The 20,592-nt window shown below is 46.1% G+C and overlaps 2 protein-coding genes across 4 annotated transcripts in view; one reads left to right on the forward strand and one right to left on the reverse strand.

Annotated features, from left to right (window-relative positions):
* Positions 1-18,483, reverse strand: part of TRAK2 (trafficking kinesin protein 2) — a 522,775-nt gene extending 504,292 nt beyond the window's left edge. Inside the window, exons 1-2 of the mRNA XM_069615471.1 lie at positions 18,394-18,483; positions 7,236-7,389 (exon numbers count right to left, since the gene is read on the reverse strand). The gene's annotated coding sequence lies outside the window, so the exon portion shown is untranslated. The remainder of the gene's footprint in view (positions 1-7,235; positions 7,390-18,393) is intronic.
* Positions 1-20,592, forward strand: part of STRADB (STE20 related adaptor beta) — a 189,205-nt gene that overhangs the window by 65,238 nt on the left and 103,375 nt on the right. The gene's annotated exons all lie outside the window — the stretch shown is intronic.

The raw sequence follows: 20,592 nt of genomic DNA on the forward strand, positions 1-20,592 counted from the left end.
AACTAACCAATTTGAGTTGAACAATTGCACAAATCCCCTTGTGTTCCACGAGCGAAACAAAATCTCCTCTATGCTGGAGTCCTTCTGGCATTACTTTCGAGATTGTGTGTTCAATGATTTTGCAAGCCATTGCCATCCGCTATGGGCTTCAGAGCTATTCCCAAGTTTGAAGTCTTCTTACTCTGCTTCTTTTGTGTGGTTCAGACCTTCTATTGTTATTCTAATTTGGTCTTTGGCAGGGTCTTTAAGCTTTGACTGCTCTAGGACGAGCTTGACCTTATTCGTACTGGAGTTGTTTGTTCCACAACCCCCAAGGTTTGGCGGTTGAGGCCCTTTCTTCTCATGAGCCAGAGTCTGGTCAGGCCGAGCAGGCGCTTTTGCGGTTCTTGCCTGTTTTCCTAGATCCTCTTCCATCGTGCAGACTGGTGGTGTACTCACTTTATCATGAAGTAGACCCTTCGTAGTCATGTTAGAAGTAAAGTCCGACTGTTTGTACACATAAAATCTCAAGGATAAAAGGACAGCGCCTGCTTCCAAAACAGTGTCAACGATGATGTTTGTTACTAGGTGTAACAGAACTTTATCATTACGTTCCCCATCAGGAAACTCAGCTATTTTTACTTTGTCTGATTCGATTGCTCGTAGGCTTGGAACGTAATGGAGTAATTTGATCACGTTGTTTCGATTCAGGATCAATTTATCACTTGATTCCACACGGTCTATCATCAGCTTGTAGGTTGGTAAACCATTGGTACTTTCCCTAAGATCGTTTTCACAATTTGTGAAACACTGGCGGGTGATTGCACTGTTCTTCAAGTTTTGTTTCTCGATGTACAAGTCTCCAGCCGACGCCCCTCCTGTTCTATCGTGATGAGTAATGTGTTTACCATCAGCAAGTGGGTGGCTATGGTCTGTTGCCCTGTACTTTGAGTCAATGATTTGTTCTTGTTGCATTTGCATTCTGCCACTCAACAACTCTCTTATCATTTAGTGTGAGAAATAGAGGGCTCACAGGGGCCATTTCCTTTTTAGCTACAGCGACTTCAACTGGTACAATGGTGCACAGCCTTCCTTTGGAGTGAGGAGCTGAGGTGCTCACTGGTTTATTAATGGTTTTGTTTGATTCATCACACACCTCCAATGTAATTTTCTTTGCTGTTGCCTCAATTTCACACGCTGCTTTCACAGCAGCCTGAGAGTCATCATCCACGCCATCTTCATACGTTAACATGTCTAATAGCTCATCTGGGATATCTTCAATGCACACAGGTGCACTCACCTGATCAAGTTTTAGATCAGTCACAGACTTCTGATTTCTCAAGGCATTTAGTGATCTTAACTGGTTTTGTTCATTGGGGTTATTTGCCATTACATGTACCACTTTTATATTGCGGAGGAATTTTCTCGCTCCATTGGCCCGTGAAATTTTCTTCCCAATTTGATTTTTAGATTTCTTTGCTTGGGTCTGAGGAGGGGGGTTTAGCTTTTGAGTTCTTCATGGGAGTGGGTGCACCTCTGTTGCACATTGGAAAGACCCCTGGACCGTTGCACTTTGGGATTTCAGAGGTATGTACTTTAGGCATATTTATTGCCACGTCAGGATTTTGACTGCCTGAGGACGTGGGTACTTGTACGTTTAATTGAGCCAGATTATCAAAACATTGCGCCTGTTCAAAGGCCGTGTTAAATGAGACGTCAGCAATATTGTCTGTTAGAGAATTACAAGACTGACTCAGTTCAGTTAAATCATACAAAGGAACTTTCGTGATTTCTTTGTCATGTTCCATGGTTGTCCTCAGGCTAGAGTCAGAAACGCTGTTCTGATATTCATGTATTGTTAGTCTCAAATTGGCGTCAATCTCAGCGCCAATTTGAGTTAACACCTTTGCACCACTCACTTCAGGCTGAGACCCTATCAGCAAGGTTTGGACTTTCGAATCTTGCGTGAGAGCTGCCCCCTTGTTCTGTTTACAACTGCACAACGCTGGTTCGAGGGTGCCTGTTGTTCTTGGGTCTGCTTTTTCGTTTTTAAATAAAGCCAAGGCCTCTTTGGCCACTTCGGCAAACAGCTTCTTGTCTATGGAATCATTTCGTTTTTGCACTGTCAGGAGTTTGAGCGATTCTTCCAGCTTTTTAATGCACTCGTTTTGCTCAATTTTGGACCGACTGAATGACTCCTCGAGTTGCAGTAACTTAGAATTCATTAGTGTAACTAAGGTTGTCAGGTCCTTCGTGTTGTCATTGATATTTTCATAAAATTTGGTGCATGAGATTGTGACTCATTTATTGAAGGCTGGTCATCCTCTGCTGAGCGTGGGTTTATAGGGCGAGTTCAGTTCCTTAATCCTTCTAATTTTAGGGAACGGATGTTCCATAAATGAAGAATCAGAGGATGCACGTCCAGAAGAGTCTGAGACACCACTATCGCCCAAGTGGATTTTCTTCTTGGCCGAGAATGATCCTCGGCTCAACTCCCTCGTCCTGACACAATGTTTTTTTCGAGGATGAACCTGAGAACAGCTGATAACATGCGATGGACTGGTTTCCATCCGCCTCCATTTATAGTTCACACTGGCCCAAATGTCTGGCCAGACATTTTTCAATGTTTTGAAGTTGTTGATTATTTCTCTTTAAGGTGCATCTTTCTTCAGATGCTGATTTGTGAGGGGTGTTTAGCTGGGATTTCATTTTGCGGGACTTGTCAGGTCAAGTCAGGTCATGTAGCAACTTGTTCGCTACTTCCAAGGAATTCTGCCTGTCCACCCTCACTGTTAACTATTTCATGCTGAATGGGTGAGTTGATCCCACCTTGCAAGACCCCACAGGGCCAAGTGTTGCCAACGGCGTCGTCCATGTCAGACTCACCGAATCTTGCATCCCCAGCGTCGATGATTTTATTTATAGCATCTGGGTCGGATTGTCTGACTCTACCATCGAAGATTGACAATCACGCTCAACTTGTAATAAAGTTTCCTGTCTGTTTGTTAAGGGCTTGTGCCGACCAGGCCATTCAGAAGAGTGGCAGGATTGCACAAACTGCTCATCAGCGCCACATTATTAGAGCAGACTGGAGGCGTCACGAGTGACTGGGTTGCTTCCACGGGAGCCCCACACCTGCTCTCGCTCACTCTGCCATGGTCGTTGTTTGTAAGTGCATTATAGCAGCGCCATGCAAGGACACGTAATGCAGGAGGCAGACTCATGGGGCCCGCAAGAGCAGCAAGCTGAGGGAGCACTTCACCAACTGCTGGAAGCAACTCACTCAATGTCGGCGCCAGTATCATCTGGACATTGCTGTGTTCCAAAACTCCTTTGCGCAAGCCACCTTGCACCACAATGATCCCGCCTCCCAAATTCCCGCTCCCAGTCGTAACCATTTGGTCAGGACAGCACCGCGGAGAGTGCGATCCCAGAGTAACAACATTCACCAAGTCACTCACCAACGATGTAAAGGGAGAGTCGGCAGATGTAGTTACACTTGTAGGCAGCATAAGCTCGCTTCGTAAACTAACATCCACGAAGACTTCAGAGTCAGCAGTGTGCAACAAGACAGCGGGGCTAAGACTAAGTTCTAATGTCTCAGACGCACAGGAGAAGAACTGACTTAAATGAGATTGCCGTGACATCTGTGCAGCCTCTGGCAGGTCCCGCTTGCGTTGTGCTCTTGTCCTTAGCGGAGTAGCCACGGTCTCCCGGGCTTCTCGCTGTAAGGCAGGCATGACTCGCCCGGCGTACGGAGAGCAAGGGAGCGGATGTAAGACGACCACTCCGCTCTGCAGCAGGATCGTGCCACTAACCCCGCTTGCGCCGCTCCTCCTTGCCCTCCTGATGTGGTAGCTTTCCTCTTAGAAGATGGTAACGTTCCAGGGTTGGCTCCAACTCGCCAAACAGCCAAACAGAAATGCCTCGCCCTTTCGTCCTCAGTGCTTACACCGTAAGGGCGTTGGAGGCGTGCTTTTATGTCAGCTTGAGTAGATGCAGGTGATCCAGGTGCATACGGCAACACAGTCCTTTCAGGGTTTAAAGGCGCCGCACAGCACAGCCGCGTGCAAGTCCAACATACCGCCGTTAACCAGTAATTCAAAGTCACCTTTTCTTTTCAGATTCACTAGAAAGATGGATGCAGCACTCGCCACAGCCAAACAGAAATGCCTCGCCCTTTTGTCCTCAGGGCTTACCCTTAGCCCTTTTTTGCTTGAAAGCACCCCCACAATATCATTGAAAACAATCTACATGAAGCCTGCTAACTATTTTCTGGTGACACCTTGCATAACAGATGCCATAGCCTAATTATTCTTAGAGGCAAACAAAGACCAACATAGCAAGTGAAAGAGGGAGTGAAGGAAAGAGCAAGAGACTGAAAGTGCAAGTGAAATAAACAAAACAAAAGGCAAAGGTTAGAAAGAGGGGAATCAAAAGAAAGAAGGGGCACATGAAATAACAGAAAAAGGAAAAAGAGTGAAATGGCAAAAGAAGAGCAAAGAGTGAGTGAAAGAGTAAATGGCAAAAAAAGTGGCACGGAAAGTGAAAGAATAAGGTAAAAAGAAAGAGTGAAAGAAAGATGTCACGGATGGTACAAGAAATACTCCAAGTCTCACAGATGGTTCAAGGTTTTTTAAAAAGATTTCAGTGGGCCCTATCTCTTTCTCTCTCACTCTCAGTTCTGGCTGATGCTGGATGTGAAAACCTAAAGGCAAGAGGCCTTTTCTATCTGAACTCCCTCAGGGACTTCTTAGACTATCCCTACACTATCCTGCTGTTAGTAATCTGAAGGGATACTGAAGTTGTGCCTTACAGACACTTTGCCCGACTCAGTTTCCTTTCACCCCCACATATTTCTTTCCCTCGCTCTTCCTAGATGTTTTTCTCCCACAACTCCACCCACCTCTACTTGCGTACACCCTTCTTCCTTCTCTATCCCTCCAATGTCTCTCACTCCTTCCAAACCTCACCCGCACCTGTTTGGTGTTCCTACTCCCTATACGTTCCTACTCCCTATACGACACTGACACTCCTACATCCTCCGCCACACTACTTCTGCCACCTCCTCTCCATTGGATCCCTTGCCATGGCCAATCTGGCCATGTCTTTCCCACCCACAGATTGTTACAAGCAGGGGAAAGCATACAGAACAGGTTAAGCCCAACCCCTTTCTCCGCACAGGGCCACCGCGTTGCACTGATGGCGTACGGTTCTGTAAAGTGTCCAGGTTTGTCTCGGTGGGCCTTGAGTAGCCTTCCCTAAGGTAGGCGATGTAACCTTTGGGGTTTGTGGACCTTTATGTCCCTGGTGGTCTAGGGTTTGTATGTGGTCTCTCTGTAGCACCTATCGGCGCCGGGAAGCAGTGAATGGTCTGTTTCACATCCGCTTGTGCTCTGTGGCATTCTTACTATACTCTCTCCATCTGGGTGCCGATCCAGTTCCTCTGACATTGTGGAATTGTTAACATGTAACATGGTGGGCAGCTGTCTCTTGGGTAGCTCTCCCCTTCAGATGGGTGATTGTTGCTGTATCTAAATGGGAGACAGAAAACCTGGCGAGCATATTGTACAGGAGGCATGGTGTGAGAAAAATGAATACTGCAAATGTTTAGTTAGCGCTTGTTGGGGTGGGCGAAACAGGTACTTGGGTCCTTCTCAACTGCCACTGTCTCTCTCTGGAGTAGGACTGGCATTGGATTACTCCATGGTAGGCCTCCAACCCCAGACTGCGGGAGGTTCCCTCCCCCTCTTGACAAGGTCAGAGTATGGACCTTGTCACAAAGAGCAAAGGAATGAGAATGGAAAATCGAAGAGAGAAAGTGAAAGTGCAATGTACAAGTGAAAGAAAGAGGAAATGTATATCTGCAGTCTTTTCCCTTTTTCTTGCCTTTGTACCAGTTAATTTCGTTCTTGTGCTGACCTCTGTGCCAAATAGACCCCTTCCAACATAGTTGCATCTCCTTTGTGTTTCTTGCTTTTATTATAAAATCTCATGTCTGTGTAAAATGGATAGTGTCTAATTATTTGCTTACAGGTAGTCTTTACGCAAAGTTGAATTGGTTCCATCCCATTTACATGTGAGCCACTTACTTAAAATCCTTAATGGCCATCTTTGCCTCCTGATTCTCCTTGACCTCTCAGCAGCACTTGACACAGTAGACCACCAGACACTCACTGACAATCTATATTGTTGAATGAGGATCGGTGAACTTTTCCTCAATTGGTTCAAATCCAAACTTGCTAATCGCCAACAGTTCATACAAATTGATTCCTCCAGATCTCCAACCCTACCCATAACCTGTGGAGTCCTGCAAGGGTCCATTCTGTCCCCCTTCAATCTTTACATGGAACGGCTCAGAACCATCCTCGCTCCACACAACATCCACATCCATCAATATGCAGATGACTCGCAGATCTACCTCAAGATATCCTCCAATCAAAGACATCCACAGACTCAAGGCCTGCCTCACATTGATTGAGTCCTGTATGTCCAGTGCTTACCTGAAGCTAACCCCCCCCCCGCTCCCCAAGACTGTATTCCTACTGCTAACTAACAACACTGAGCACCCTGACATCCAGACTTGGCTCTCCGCTATGAACCACAAGTGATTCACGCCTCAGCTGACCACCTGCACCAAGTACTGTGGGTTTGGCATCGACAGACACCTCACCTTTAAACAGCGTATGGCAAGGAAGAGACAAACTGCTTGGTACCAACTTTCTCTCCTGCAAAAAATCAAGCCCTTCATCCCGAACAAATAACTTCACATCCGCTGTCCAAACCTTGGTCCTCTCCCACCTCAATGGTGACAATGCTCTCTTGGAAGACGTTCCGGCGACTACCCTGGCACCCCTCAGATGTGCTATGCATGTGTCAGGGCGGTACATAATGGGGGGGACTTAGGGGGTTAGAAATCCCCAGACACAAGCTCAGCCCCACATATGACACAAAGGAAGGGAGCACACTGTACACTCTTTGCAAAAAGAACAAGTGCGTACATCAAAACAGGCCCTTATTTATAGGTTGCAGACTGAAAAAGCCCTGCTGTATACATGTTTGGAACATACATGCAAATAGGGGTCAACGGGTTCCATGCGTAGTAAGGCATGGGCTGCTGTAGTTCAAGATAATTAAAAAGAACTACATTTCCCAGGATGCCTAGCCGATCACCATTTTGGGATGGAGACTACAAAGGCCATGCCCACCCATTGGTATATACTTGGCGTTCACACTTGTTCAGTGGAACGTCTTACCCGAGTGAGAAGCTGTCAAGACTTTGTGTCTCCTGAGTGGCCGCTGCTCCTCTCTGCACAGTTTTCTTGACTGCCGGATTACGTGCGCAGCTCCGGACCCGTAGTGAAGAGAGGACTCCAATCTGTGATCCTGAAAGGTCCTCAACCTGCGATCCTGAAACAACAAAAGAAAGAACACATACAGGTAAGTACACAGAGCGCTGCAGTAACGGTGTGACATAAATTAGCAAGAGACATAATACAAAGAGCGCTTTAGCGCATGAGGAACTTTTGTTTACCATAGCTTAACTGCAAATTGCAATTTGATCACTAAATACTTACATGTGCATGAGACTTATGATTAATAAGTACTTACCTGCTCATGTGATATTTTGGCTACAAATAATCACCTAAGACACTTTGGCTAAACCAGTACAACCTGCGCATGAGACATTTGGCTGAGAAATACTTACCTACTAATATTTAAGTTCAGTGTGAGGCAACATCGAACTTTGAGTGGATTGTGTCGGACTAACAACCTAAAGAAGAGCAGCTCCAACATCGCCGCTGCAGGTCCGTTTGTACTCAAAGAAAAACTCACCAGCTTACCAGAGTGGCACTGAGGACCCCTTTGCAGAACCACCAGGTATATAGCAGTGGTTGGGGGAGGATACCAAAGGGAAAGGGATTGAGGTATTGGAGGCATACTCATGGTTTCTCTTTTTCTACCGTTTATGCAGGCAAAACAAATCACTGCTGGCGTGGGGGTCGGAACACAGGTTGGCACACAGAATCCTACGCCTTTTAGGGGCTGGGTGGAAGCACTGTTATTCTTCAGTGCTGTCACCTGGGTCCACTTAGGAGTTTGGGTACTAACGTCTGCAGTGCATCTATGTCCCCTGGGAAAACCTGTGCTGTCTCAGCAAGGTATCCGGTAAGGCGTTACAGCATGCTGCAGCATGACATGAAAGGATTTTGTAAATTCAACCACATCACCCGACCCTCATTGAACTGCACTGGCTCCTGCTGCAAGCCTGTATCATCTTCAAATCCTGTTGTATCATCTATAAGGCTGTCCTCCTAAAGTCCCCAAGCTACCTCACTGAGAAACTCAGCATCTCCTGAGGCCTGCAATCCACCAGAGGTAAGGACATGTGCAGACTTGAACTCCACCGGTGCAGGAAGGAAAGAACCAGAAAACAGGCCTTCTCTAGCTACACCCCACATCTCTAGAACCTCCTCCCCATCAAAATCAGACTCGCCCTATCGATTCTACAATTCGGGAAACCTTCTTCTTCAAGAAATGGCTCCTCCCCTCAGCACCTAGGTCCACAAACCCTTTGCTCCCCACCCTACCTGAACGTCGGTGATCAGCTCCCCCCTGTTTCCTCCTCTAGTTGCTTCTAGATCCCCTGCTGCCAATTGTCCACCCTCCCCTGTTGTTTGCTCCTCAAACCCTTTTCTCTGTTTCCCTCACTGTGTTCTTCCCCCTATGACTGTAAAGCAGTCTGTTGCTTCCCGAAGTTCGGTCCACGCTCAATAAATAATAATAATATTTCTTAGAATTTTAGGCTTTTAAAGAAGCGTGTCCATATTTCAGCCTTAGGGCTTTCACTGAGGCTGCAGTAGTTGTATGTATTGGATGCAGAACTGCATGTTCCAGTCCTTTTTCTTTGCCACAGGGATTGACGGACAACTCGAAGGAAAAATCTCAGGTAAACTCTTATTGAGAACAAAAATAAAATACAAGATTGGGTTTAACTGAGCCCATGGGGTGTGTGATGAATCCAGGCTATTTGTCCCTTCTCCCCTATGGGGAGCAACCCCCTTTGAGGTTAGGGAGAGGAGTCCACTCAGTCAAACCCTCCCAAGGGGTTTGTGCAAGTGGGACCTTATTGAGAGTGACTCCCGTTCAGGGGACACAGACTCTCATTCCCATCTAGAACTCCCTATAAAGAATACCTTGTCTGCCTACATGGGAATAGAAACGACTGATGTTGTTTCCGTTGCTCCGCATTCAAAACGCACAAACATTACTTCCCTAATGTTGGCTCAAGGTAATGCCGAAATCTTCATGAACTCAGCAGCTGATGGAGAACAACACACCTCTTATGAGTATGGCGACAGAATAAGGAACTTTGAATGGAGAGAGTATAATCCTACACAGAGGCAAGCCTCTGACGTGAGAACGTCCTGGAGGGGTGGAGCCACGCTACACTACAGGCCTATGGAGCAACAAGAGAGGGGAGAGAGACACTTGGAGGCTGGTATTGGAAAGGGCGATCCTGCCGAGACGGAAGGAAGACTATCTTCCCTGGTAGCGTGATCACATTGCAGTCATGGTGGGCCCTGGGGCCCAAAAACACATGCCAAGACCAGCAAACAATGAAGGAACATGTCCTTCTCTCTCAAGGCAACAACTCCCGAGCGTGCCGCTACAGGCAGAATAGAGGAAGCAAACACGACAAGAAGCCGGCATCAGAAGGGGTGATACTACCGAGAAGGAAGGAAGAAAGACTGTCTTACCTGGTGACGTGGCCACGCTGCAGCAATGATGGGTTTGCGGCCTACGAACAGACACCAAGACCAGCAGTCAACAGAGGAACGAATACTCTGCTCTAAGGGGGAAGGACCACTGAGTGTACCGCGACAAGCAGGATACAGGAAGCAAATCCTTACGTGGCAGTGACGCTGAAGAGAGGGGCAAACGGCCAAGTCACCACTGAGAAGCCACACCAGTGGAACACACTCAATGACAGCAAAGGTACCAGGTAACCACAAAAGTTAAACAAGTCAGAGAGCCTGAGGGGTCTGAAGAGCCCTAGAGAATTAAGTGACATTTTTCAACGTGTGAGAAGAAAGGAACCTGCAGGGTTCAATCAGTCTGTCCAAGACATAAAACTAGTGGAAACCTGACAGGGCCAGAAAGTAGATGGGTGTTTGCACTGAGGACTTCTTTTGTTTTGACATATGACGAACACCTTTTAGTTCCGTTTATAGGCCAGGAAATGCCTCTTAGCGATAGGGACATAAAGGCATTTTTCCAATTAATTTAAATGAACACCCTTGAAATGAAGCCTCAAGTTTGACTCCTTCTTCTGGTTCGCCACAAGTGGGATCTTCAAACTGAGTACAACTTGGTCAGGGTTTCCCTACGACAGTGGTTCTCAGTCCTTCCCTCTCTCCCCAAGCAGGTCTGCCTCTTTCGTGGAAAAACAATCTTACAGTCTCTGGGGTTTGTAGTGCCCTGCACTTCTTTCATGATTTTGTGTAAACTCTTTCTTGACTTGCACTAATTAGGATGTCACATTGGCCCACCTAGATTTTCAGAATAACTGTTAACTTTACTTATTCTGCCTTGGGTCATATTGATTGGGGTCAGGCATCAGACTGTTTAGCTGATGTTGGATTTCAGCGTTTACAGACTTCTATTCCTACTTTTTCCCAATGGCTACTTATTTTATTTTTTATTTTATTTATATTTGGCATTTATAGCAGCACACCAAACCCCCAGGCATCAGGGCACTAGTTACAGTAAGTGCAGATAAGAATTATTTCTTAAATGTTATAGGTACAGTCAGATTGGTGAGACAAATCAGGTAGGTGCATAGACTGGCAAAGCCGCCCCTCATGGTGCGAGAGGCTACATCAGATATACAGTTATAGGTACAGTGAGATTGGTGAGACAAATCAGGTAGGTGCATAGACTGGCAAACGTGCGCCTCATGGTGCGAGGGATATACATCAGATATATGGTTATAGGTACAGTGAGAATGGTGTGACAAATCAGGTAGTTGCATAGACTGGCAAAGCAGCGCCTCATGGTGCGGGGTTGGGCTACATCAGATATATAGCTATGGTACAGTCAGATTGGTGCAACAAATCAGGTAGGTGCATAGACTGGCAAAGCGCACCTCATGTTGCGGGGGCTACATTAGATATGCAGTTATAAGTACAGTCAGATTTTATTTTGCCTTTATAGCAATGCCCAGACCCTCGGGTGTCAATTACGAGTCTCCTGGTTCCCGGTAGGATACAAGCACAGACAGTGCAAGGCTGCGCCATGTCAAATCAGGAAATAAAGTTATGGCAGCATGTTAAGTCCAACAGGTTACATGCATGCTGAGTGGTGTATGTGAGCAGAGGTGTTATGGGGTATCGCAAGTTACATGGTTCCGGGTTCCGAGGGTGCAGCGTCTGTACCAAGTAGGTCAAGAGAGACATCCAAAGTAGGGTAAGCCTGAGCACGCATTGCGAGAGGCACATAGGGCTTACCTGAGCTTGTAGAAGGGTCGGGCTGGCAGAGTGATGAGGTCTGAAGAGCAGATGGTTCTGTGCCATCGCTGCATCGCCTGCAGACATCCTCGACAAGTGGCCGGCTGTGCCTCACAGCTTGATGTTGTAGCCAGTAAAGAAGCATCAGGCAGCCAATCGGAGCAGACAAGGTAACGGGCAGGCGGGGTGCCTGCTGGTCGCATCACAGCGGTGGCGGCCATTTTAGAAGAGTCCAGGGGCAGTAATTGTGAATAACTTTTGTAGCCTTTTATACTTACTTTTTGCTGAACACGAGGACACACCAATAAGGTATTCAGACCTGCAGTAAATTATGCCATCGTTTCTGCTTCGTTTGTGAGGTGTTTGCATTTTAAACTATAGCATTTGAGATATAAGTGAGAAAGAGGCAGGGAGGAGGTTCCAGGAACACATCCAACGCTCAGAGCCTGGGTGATGCGTTATGCTCAGATGCTTATTCTCCAGTCCTCCAATCTTATCACAGTGTCTCTGCACCACTTTATAACTCTTCTCATGGCCAAAGGCTTTGGGATTTTCTCTTTGCTTTCTAATCTCACCTTCCTTCTCCTTCTCTCCTTCCTCTCTTCACTACTTCTCTTCCCTTTTCCTATGGCTTCTTTTCTGCACTGAACACATTCTACCTTCAGACTACTCTGCCATGCTCCCCGTACCTGTTCTTAACTCTCATCCACTCTCCTTTTCTTTATCTTCCTGTCCCAATGTCTGTTCTTTGCTTTGTGTATTCTCCCTCATTCACTCCTTTCCCTTTCTTAGCCACCCATGCCTTCCCCTCCACTCTTCTCTTTCCTTCTAATTTCCTCTTCCCCCTCCTCTGCATTTTCCTCAGCTCCACTCTCTCCCTACTCTTCTCTTTGTTCCACCTCAGCTCTCCTACGCCAACTTTCTTCCCTCCTGTGCCTTTGCTCTAAGCTCTTTCTCCTCCACTGTACAATTTTCTCTTATCTATCTCCGGTTTAATCTCTCCCTCCAGAATCTCTGCTTTTCCTGCTTCCACCTCATCTAATCTCCCTCGTTTCATCCTTGCCACTTCAGCCACGCTCTAAACTTGCTCTCTGTACTCCTGACTCCCACACCTGCCTCAGATTTTTCTCTGTTTATCCCAGCGTGAGCTTGGCTTTGGACATAACGATTAACCCAAAACGCCTTAACTACCTAACCAGCTGTGACCTGAAGGAACGCCGCCAGGGTCCCTACTGCGATCCCTACTAACCACCTAGCAGCACTAGGCCCCAGGAAGAACGCCATGAGCGCCTCCCTTTTGTTACACTGAACAAGGTCGCCCTCTCGCAATCCTACGCAAGGGTGGACATCACTGCACAGAAATTCCCTCCGCCTATACATTAACACATGCCAGACTTGTGTACAAATACCAGGGTTGTACTCCTGATGAATGTTCTGGAATTAATACCATTACGAACTGAAACATGTCGAGATGTTACACTGTGTAATGTAAATACAGTCACAAAATTGATGCAATCATTGACTAAGTGGTATGCAGAACCTATGGTTGGTAAAAAGAAATGATTAACCGTAGGCAAATAATATTTTCTCAAGAACTGTTTTTGATTACACCCTAGCCACTAAAGTGGCAGTTTTGAACTTCTAATTGTATTTGAGTTTTTTGATTTTTCAACCTACACTTTGGTTTTTTAACAAATAACCGTTGTGTCAATTTGTCTATGTTTATGTATTCAAATTTATGAAGATTAAAATGGTTTTTAACCACTGAAAGTGATACCACTTTCAGATTGCCGCCTCTGAACAGACCTGCCTTCTCCATTGTATTCATCACAGCGTGTGAGCTTGCATTATGATTGGGTGCTTGACCTATTGACTACAGATTTGACAGGTGACAGTAGTGCCCTAGCAGACTGCAGCTGGCTCCGCTATTCGAGGTTATTTTACATTTCTCCCATTCATCTTGAATTCATATTGCAGACTACTTCAGTCACTCTTGCCTGTAGGTTTTGTGGCGGGTCAGAACAAAGATGCAGACACTGTGATGGCATTTCTACAAGTTGTTTACTAAATGATAAGAATAAGGCCTATCATTCCCTATTGCTATGTGGGTGTTCTCTGCCTAAATAAATAATATAGTTGCTCATCAGTCGTCAGAAAGTTTAGAGTAAAATAAATCGGCTGTCCAAAAACTAGTTCTAGCTGACTCTCTAACCAACTTAAATAAGATCAGGAGGATGTCTTCCTCCTCCTGGTTATGTTATGTCAATGCTTCGCCTTCTCTTCAGTATTCCGTGTTAGTAGACTGTTCTTACAGTCTCGTCACTTTCTTTATCAGTTCTTGCTACTCTTTCACAATTTCTTTGTGTCGTCCTCCCTCTTCAGGCATGTTTTTCCAATACCCTCCTTCTAATCTCTTCCTTCTTCTCAGGCTCAGGTTGTTATCCCCTTTTGAGTTATGTAACATATAACTTCTTAGTTGGAATGTGCTGTCTTGGTTCTTCTGGTTCTTCCTTTCCTTGTGTCGCTGACTCTGAATATCTTTTCCCTTAAGTGGTTCACTTGCCTTCTCTTGAAATTCATGAAAGTCTCGTGCTGATATTCTCCACTCTTCACTTCATGATTTATGGGGTACTTTCCCCTCTTCCCACAATATTTATGTTCCTTTCCAAATTATATGTCCTTCAGGATTATTTGGGAATCCGTTTCCCACGTGTATACAGTTCCACTTTATCAACTTTAAATTCAGTCTGGTCAGTTTCACTGGGACATGTTTCTCATGCTTTAGAACGATTCCCTGACAGCCTCCCGGTTCTCCCGTTCTCGCCGTTACCTCTGACTCTCCAGAGGAACGTCTCCTACGCCTATAGTTGCTAAGGACCGCTTTGTTCACTCTTGTTCTCTGTCTTTTTCACTCAGTCAGTATCACACTCTTGGTCCTCTCTCTCCCTGGGACCAGGTATGGCTGCGGGAAAGCGGACATCTCTCTGTCTCCTCGGCATAGTGGTTCGGGCGTTGTTGAATGGGCGCAATGCCCACCATGATGTTTCGTGGTCATGCCACTACTGGCATTCGGATTCCTGTCTCCCTCTATCCTCAGTGCTTGTAAACACTGGGCTTCCAGCATCTGACTTTCGTGTTCAGACCACTTCTGAAAGTTAGGTGCTCTGCGGCTCTCCTCAGCTCCATCTCTTGCAGGTGTCACATCCCCATAGGGCTACCTCTGCTTGCGCTCTCCGCCCTCTCTCTTGGCTTCACTTCGCCTCACCGTCTGCTGCTCCTCTGTCATCAGTCTACTCATTTTAGTTATATGGAGGTCTCTCCTTAAAGAGACAACTTCTCTTTCTTGCTTGCAGATGTCTATTTCAGTTTTGATTCTTGTCCAATCTCTGGCTTCAATAGTGTTCTGCATTTCTGATAGTCCCATATCTGCCACAATGGGAACTGGCTCAAGGAGATCCTCACAGGAACGGGGTTCCTTGTCCCCAAAGGGGTAGTCTCTCCCGGGGAGGTCTCACTTGCCTCGACACCTAGGGAGGGTGTTGCGGAGCGGGCTCACCTCCCTAGCCTCACAGGGGTGGGCTATCCTTTGGGGAGAAGGGACTAATTCCCCCGATTCCTCACAGTATACACCTCATTCCTTTCACAAACAGGTAAGACTTTGGGGTAATGGTACATTTGGGACCCTATGACTGTGGGGCAGGCTACTAATTGTGCATATATTACTTGCAAGTTTTCGTTTTTCATTAAACCAGCTCCCATAATTGTTAGACCTGGATCCTCCGACACCTACAATAGTAGCTCCACAGACTGCATGTATCATTTTCCAACTCTCTTTCGGTTTCTCATTGTGCAACTTCCTCCCGGGTGGCCAAAGGGTATCCATGTCACTATGACAGGTTCTATGCATGAGGCTAGGGATGGACTGGAGGACCTGTACAACCTGCCATGCACCACGTCTGGGGCATGCATCATGGAGCTAGTGGTGGTACCCGCCACTCAGGGTTATCCCAGCTGCGCCCCCTAGCCTCCAGTGATGTGACTTCATCACACCATGCACATGCCCTCTCCACTGGGAGGTTCCATCCTCCTTCAGAGTATCGGACACGAGAGACAGACAGAGGGTGCTGTGCTGTGCTGTGGGGAAATCAAAGGGAGGACTGCAGTTTGGGGGACATAGAATCCTGCCTCCGGAGACTGTGAGGAGGAGGGTGGGGGGGAACTGAACGAGATTAAGAAAAGGTTTATAGCAAAGTAGGTTCAGGCTGGTTGCTGCGTCCAGCTAAGTTGAGAATCACTTGGATGGTGAGGGAATATATGCTTTGGGATCCAGAGCAGGCAGAGATCCTGTGAATGCTTATTGTACCCCACTCGAAGGTTCGAGATCCTTCAGGTCAGCATTTGAGTTTCTGACGTCTGGATCCGAGCGAAGAGGTCTATGTAAGATAATTCTGTTTTTCAAGTCTGGCTATGTCAAACATGGAAAATATTGCTGATTTCTGCCAGCTAGTGCTCTTGCCCTTTGCGATTGCCAATGTTGGTGGACAATAGAAACACAACAAAAAAGAAACTGTAAAAGGAAGATAATATGAAATATTAAAAGTGAAAACGAAAGAGCAACAGAAAAGGATAAACCAGAGCGTAAGCAAGGGAAAGGTCTGTACAAAGAACACGCACACATTATTGACTTCTGTTGTAAAGATTGGAGCAAGAACTCTGAGTTTCAGACAGGATGTTACTTGAAATAATGTATTTAAATGCCTCATTCACCCTCGGTCATGTTTCAAGATAATGTAAATACGAATAAGTGTATTGGGCTAAATGACTCACCTTATACACAACAGATTTTTGAGTACATTTCTTGCTGTTTTCTGAGGTGGCACTGTTGATTGTTTTTAGATTTAAGAATGAAAACATTGCACGGGTGTACGCCACTAAATGTCTACATACCTTGTACCCACCTTACCTGTCAAGCAAACCTTGCTTTACATGCCTAAAACCGCATTCTGATCAGCTTTAAAAAAAATATTCTTATGATAAACTAAGAGGTCAGAGAAGATTCCATGTCCAGGCCCCTGAGTTCTGGCATGCACTCCCCCTGGAGATCGCCGCCTAGCTTAACGTGGAAGGACCTCCCCTGGAGATCGCTGCCTCGCTTATCGTGGAAGGACCGTCCCCTGGAGATCGCTGCCTCGCTTATCGTAGAATGACTGACCCCTGGAGATTGCTGCTTCGCTTATCGTGGAAGGACCTCCCCTGGAGATCGCTGCCTCACTTATCGTGGAAAGACCTCCCCTGGAGATCGCTGCCTCGCTTATCGTGGAAAGACCTTCCCTGGAGAGAGCTAGCCTCACTTTATTTACGAATGCTTTTTGAAACTCGCCTATACTGTTTTCCCTCACCATTCCCTATGATTTAATAGGGTATCTGCTCTTTCTTGCTTACCTTCAATTCATTTTACGTTAACAAATTACAAGTAAAATGGGAACCCGAGTCATACATTCGTTTGTGAACAAATGGTTCTGGGATTTCCATGTATAACTGCAGAGCCAGATTAGCGGGATACCTAAACGTACCCTCTCTTTGTACATGCGAGGAAAATGATCTATAGCTGCTGCAAGATCTGCAGAAATCCTTGGATTTCTCCTTGAGATATTATGGGTGAAGTGTTGCAGGCCTTAATAATCGAATTGCCAGTTTTCGACCACTGTTCTTTCCCCTGCTCCTGCAAGAAGTCGTCTGCTTTCGGGAGCCTGATCTTCTGCTGTGGCAGAGGCCTCCAGTAATAGATGCTAATTGTTGTTTATCTGCAGCAGTGCGGTACGCAGGGTCATCAAATGCTACATAGAAACTTAGCAGGGGATCCTAACAGAAAGCCAGAGTAGGGTTCATCTGGTATAAAGTTCCCACAGCTGTACGGTGCAAGGATATTGCAGCTCACGTGGGAATTCTCTGACATCACTGTAATCACTGAGGTGACTTACAATATCCTTTTTACATGAAGTCAAGTTTTTTAAAAATGATTTATAATACTTGAATGCCACCCCTGCAAACCATCTTCTAATTATATTTCATGCGTTTAGTCATTGTCTAGTGTTTTCTTTCTCCTTTTAATAATGTTCTTTTTTGGATCTCTTTTTCTAGCACTCCTTTGCCATTTGTAGTTTCGGCTATGAGGGGGCGCAACATATAAGCAGAAACTATTGCCTTGGAGTCCAGGTAGTAGGGAGATGACATGAGAGGAGGGACACACAACGTGTGGGTTTTTGGTTATTTGCCCACCCATTAACTGCCCTGGGCCATGCTAATCCCTATGGCCATTCCCACCTACTACCTGCCCAAAACACCAGCAGGGTTCCTGGCATCCCTTTGAGCCCTCTATAAGCAGTAGCATCAAACGATCAAACGTTAGCCTGCCATCGTTTTTTCTAAGCAGTCTGCTAGAAAGCGGATGGCTTACTTGCGGCCCTAGATGGCGTAACCAAGTGTGCCTTCAGCCACTTGATTATCATGGCGACGCCAGCAGTGGGGACTTGTGTATAGGTGTTAGATCGACACTTGTCAAGCACTGCTGTCATACGTCCAGGTAATCACACCATTGGCCAGCTTTTGCAATCTTATGGCCAAGTCGTGCCTAGCAAATGCCTGTCACATACCTAAACAAAAGCCCAAACCGCTGGCTTTGCCAATGCGTGTTATCTTTCCGTTCATCTCCTCTCGCTGTTTTTTCTTCCACTCTTTTTTTCGCCACTTAATGTTTTTTTGTGCAGCCTGCCCTTCACTGTCTGCTCTTAGCTTTTCGCGCTGCCTTGGTTTTCTGAATGTTGCCTTTTATGTCCTTTTGACCTCTCTTTCTCTCAATCAGCAGTCCTCTTTCGTTGTTCATTTTTTCCTCTCCTCCACTTACCTGGGCCACGTTTAAAGCTCTGCTCTTGTTCCAGCATGTATTTCCCCTTTACTTGAAGCGTTCTCATTACGCTTTCCTTTCTCCATTCTTTTTTTTTTTTACCAAACCCTTCCCCTTCGCTAATAAGAGCTCCCCCACCCGCCCCCTGTGCACGAACAACCCTCGGCAGCTGAGCACCAGCTTTGCAATGAATCAGTGGGGGCGGGGGGTGGGGGCGCGGGCCAGACATGCCGCTGGCTGTGTGTGGGCTCTGGCAGCATGTATTGTGATATCACAATCCACCTGGAATACCTTAATACAGTTGTCTAATTATGGCATTTTCTACTGCACGTAAATGGAGTTATCACAACTACACCCGTGTAATCATTTTTAGGCCGGTTATTTTGTATAGATATTACAGACGTGTGTATTATTAAAATGAATGCAGCAGTTCCGTTATATGCAATGGTGGAAATGGAAAAAAATGGGGGGGGGGGAATCCCACAAGGGCCGGGGTGGGGGCAGAGTTTGGGAGGTCGGTGCCCGAGGAGGCGGGGTTAAGGGGGCGGAGCTGGCAGTTGACCTCCAATCAAAGGAAATGTCCAAAATAACTGCCATGGGTTTTCCCCCCCAGTGCCAAGGCCTTTTTGGTGATTTCAGTATTTCACCATGCAAAGCCTTCTAACATTTTCTCCTTCAATAAAACGACGCAATTTCTTTCATGCTGCTTCTTTTCCAAACTACATATCAATTCCGCTTTAAACCACTTCCATGGCACTGGTGATGAGTTAGTTCACTAAGCAGATAATAGTTTTGACCAGTGTTGCTGAGTAAATATTACCACAGACTAGTGTATCATGTTAGCCTGTTCCTAACCATTTAACCTATTGCAATCAATTATTTTGGTCGTAACAATCAGTTAGCACGGTCAACGTACTGCATGTTTCAGCATGAAAGGCATCACTTTAGATTGCACTGATGTTCTGGGTGACTGTTCTTAGTAAGGCCAGTAGTGGAGTCATTCATGGGAGATAGTGACATTTAGTCCCTGGCGAACCTCAAGCAGTAGGATTTTGGTGTGGACACTGTTTGGACAACTTTCAGGCGGTTCCTGTAAAGTCTGTCATTTGGATATGTATACTAGCTGGGGTACCCGGTGTTGCCCGTGTCCTGATCGGGTGGTGTCTCATGTGCCCTGGAGGATGTTGCTCTTGTCCTCCTTGTCGGCAAGTATCAGATGGAGCTTTTGCAAGTGATGTTTGTTTTTTGTGCAGCATGTTTGTCACTTAATGGCTTCAGCACATTGAGAAATTGTCCAAGAAAGATTGATGGTTCTCTCTTCTTGTGAATGAACTTAAGTAAACTGTAGCCTTGCCATTTCCAATATTTGGAGTGGCGTGATAAGAAAATGTCAAATATTTTGTTTAATCCCTTTAAAAATGCTTTAATAAACCCTTTCGAACTGTATACAGCAGTAATACATTTCAAAGGAATAACCAACACATCAAACATTTTGCTTCAGATAGTTTTCCAAAATTGTGCCTCCTTCTAGTACCTCCTGTAGTGAATTGGGTGAGCATCAGTAAATGAGGGTGTTTACGCAGTAACTTTTTTGCATCGAAACATAGACGACAATCTTTCCCCAGACAAAAGAGAAATCCATGCAAAATTTGGTAGACGTGGGTTCAACAGTGTCGATACACACACACACACCCACCCCAATCCGCCCCCCCCCACCACCACCACCTCACCTTTTGGTTGCAGGACATCACATACATGCGCAACTAACCCTCACCGCAATTTCCTTGAATTTTCCAAACGTGTTTGTTCTGAGGGTCTGAGGGTGTTGTTGGCAGACAAGCCTGAGTTTTCATCTTCTTTTTTTAATCTTTTAAAGCGACCGCCACTATTTAAGGTCAATGTGTTTACTTGGGCTGGACACCAAGTAAGCAATCTTACTGAGAAGCTTTACAGGGCGTGGACTGCCCTGCCCATCTTAGGTCTTCCCTGCTTTTCCAAATCCATAGGTGCCACCAATTAGGTATTTGCATTCATTATGCTCTGAACTCTAGTAGGCCTTGCCGTCCACTTCTCGCCACGCGCAGTGGCACCCATGAGCCTCACCAGCAATTGTAATTATGCATGTATGTTTCCTCTATAGCACTTACTACCACCATTAGGCCTCTTCAAGGGGCAGCAGGAGAAGTGGAAAGCTCGTAG

This window comes from Ambystoma mexicanum, chromosome 9, assembly GCF_040938575.1.
Source record: "Ambystoma mexicanum isolate Mex_15411 chromosome 9, UKY_AmexF1_1, whole genome shotgun sequence".
In the NCBI taxonomy this organism is placed as follows: domain Eukaryota; kingdom Metazoa; phylum Chordata; class Amphibia; order Caudata; family Ambystomatidae; genus Ambystoma; species Ambystoma mexicanum.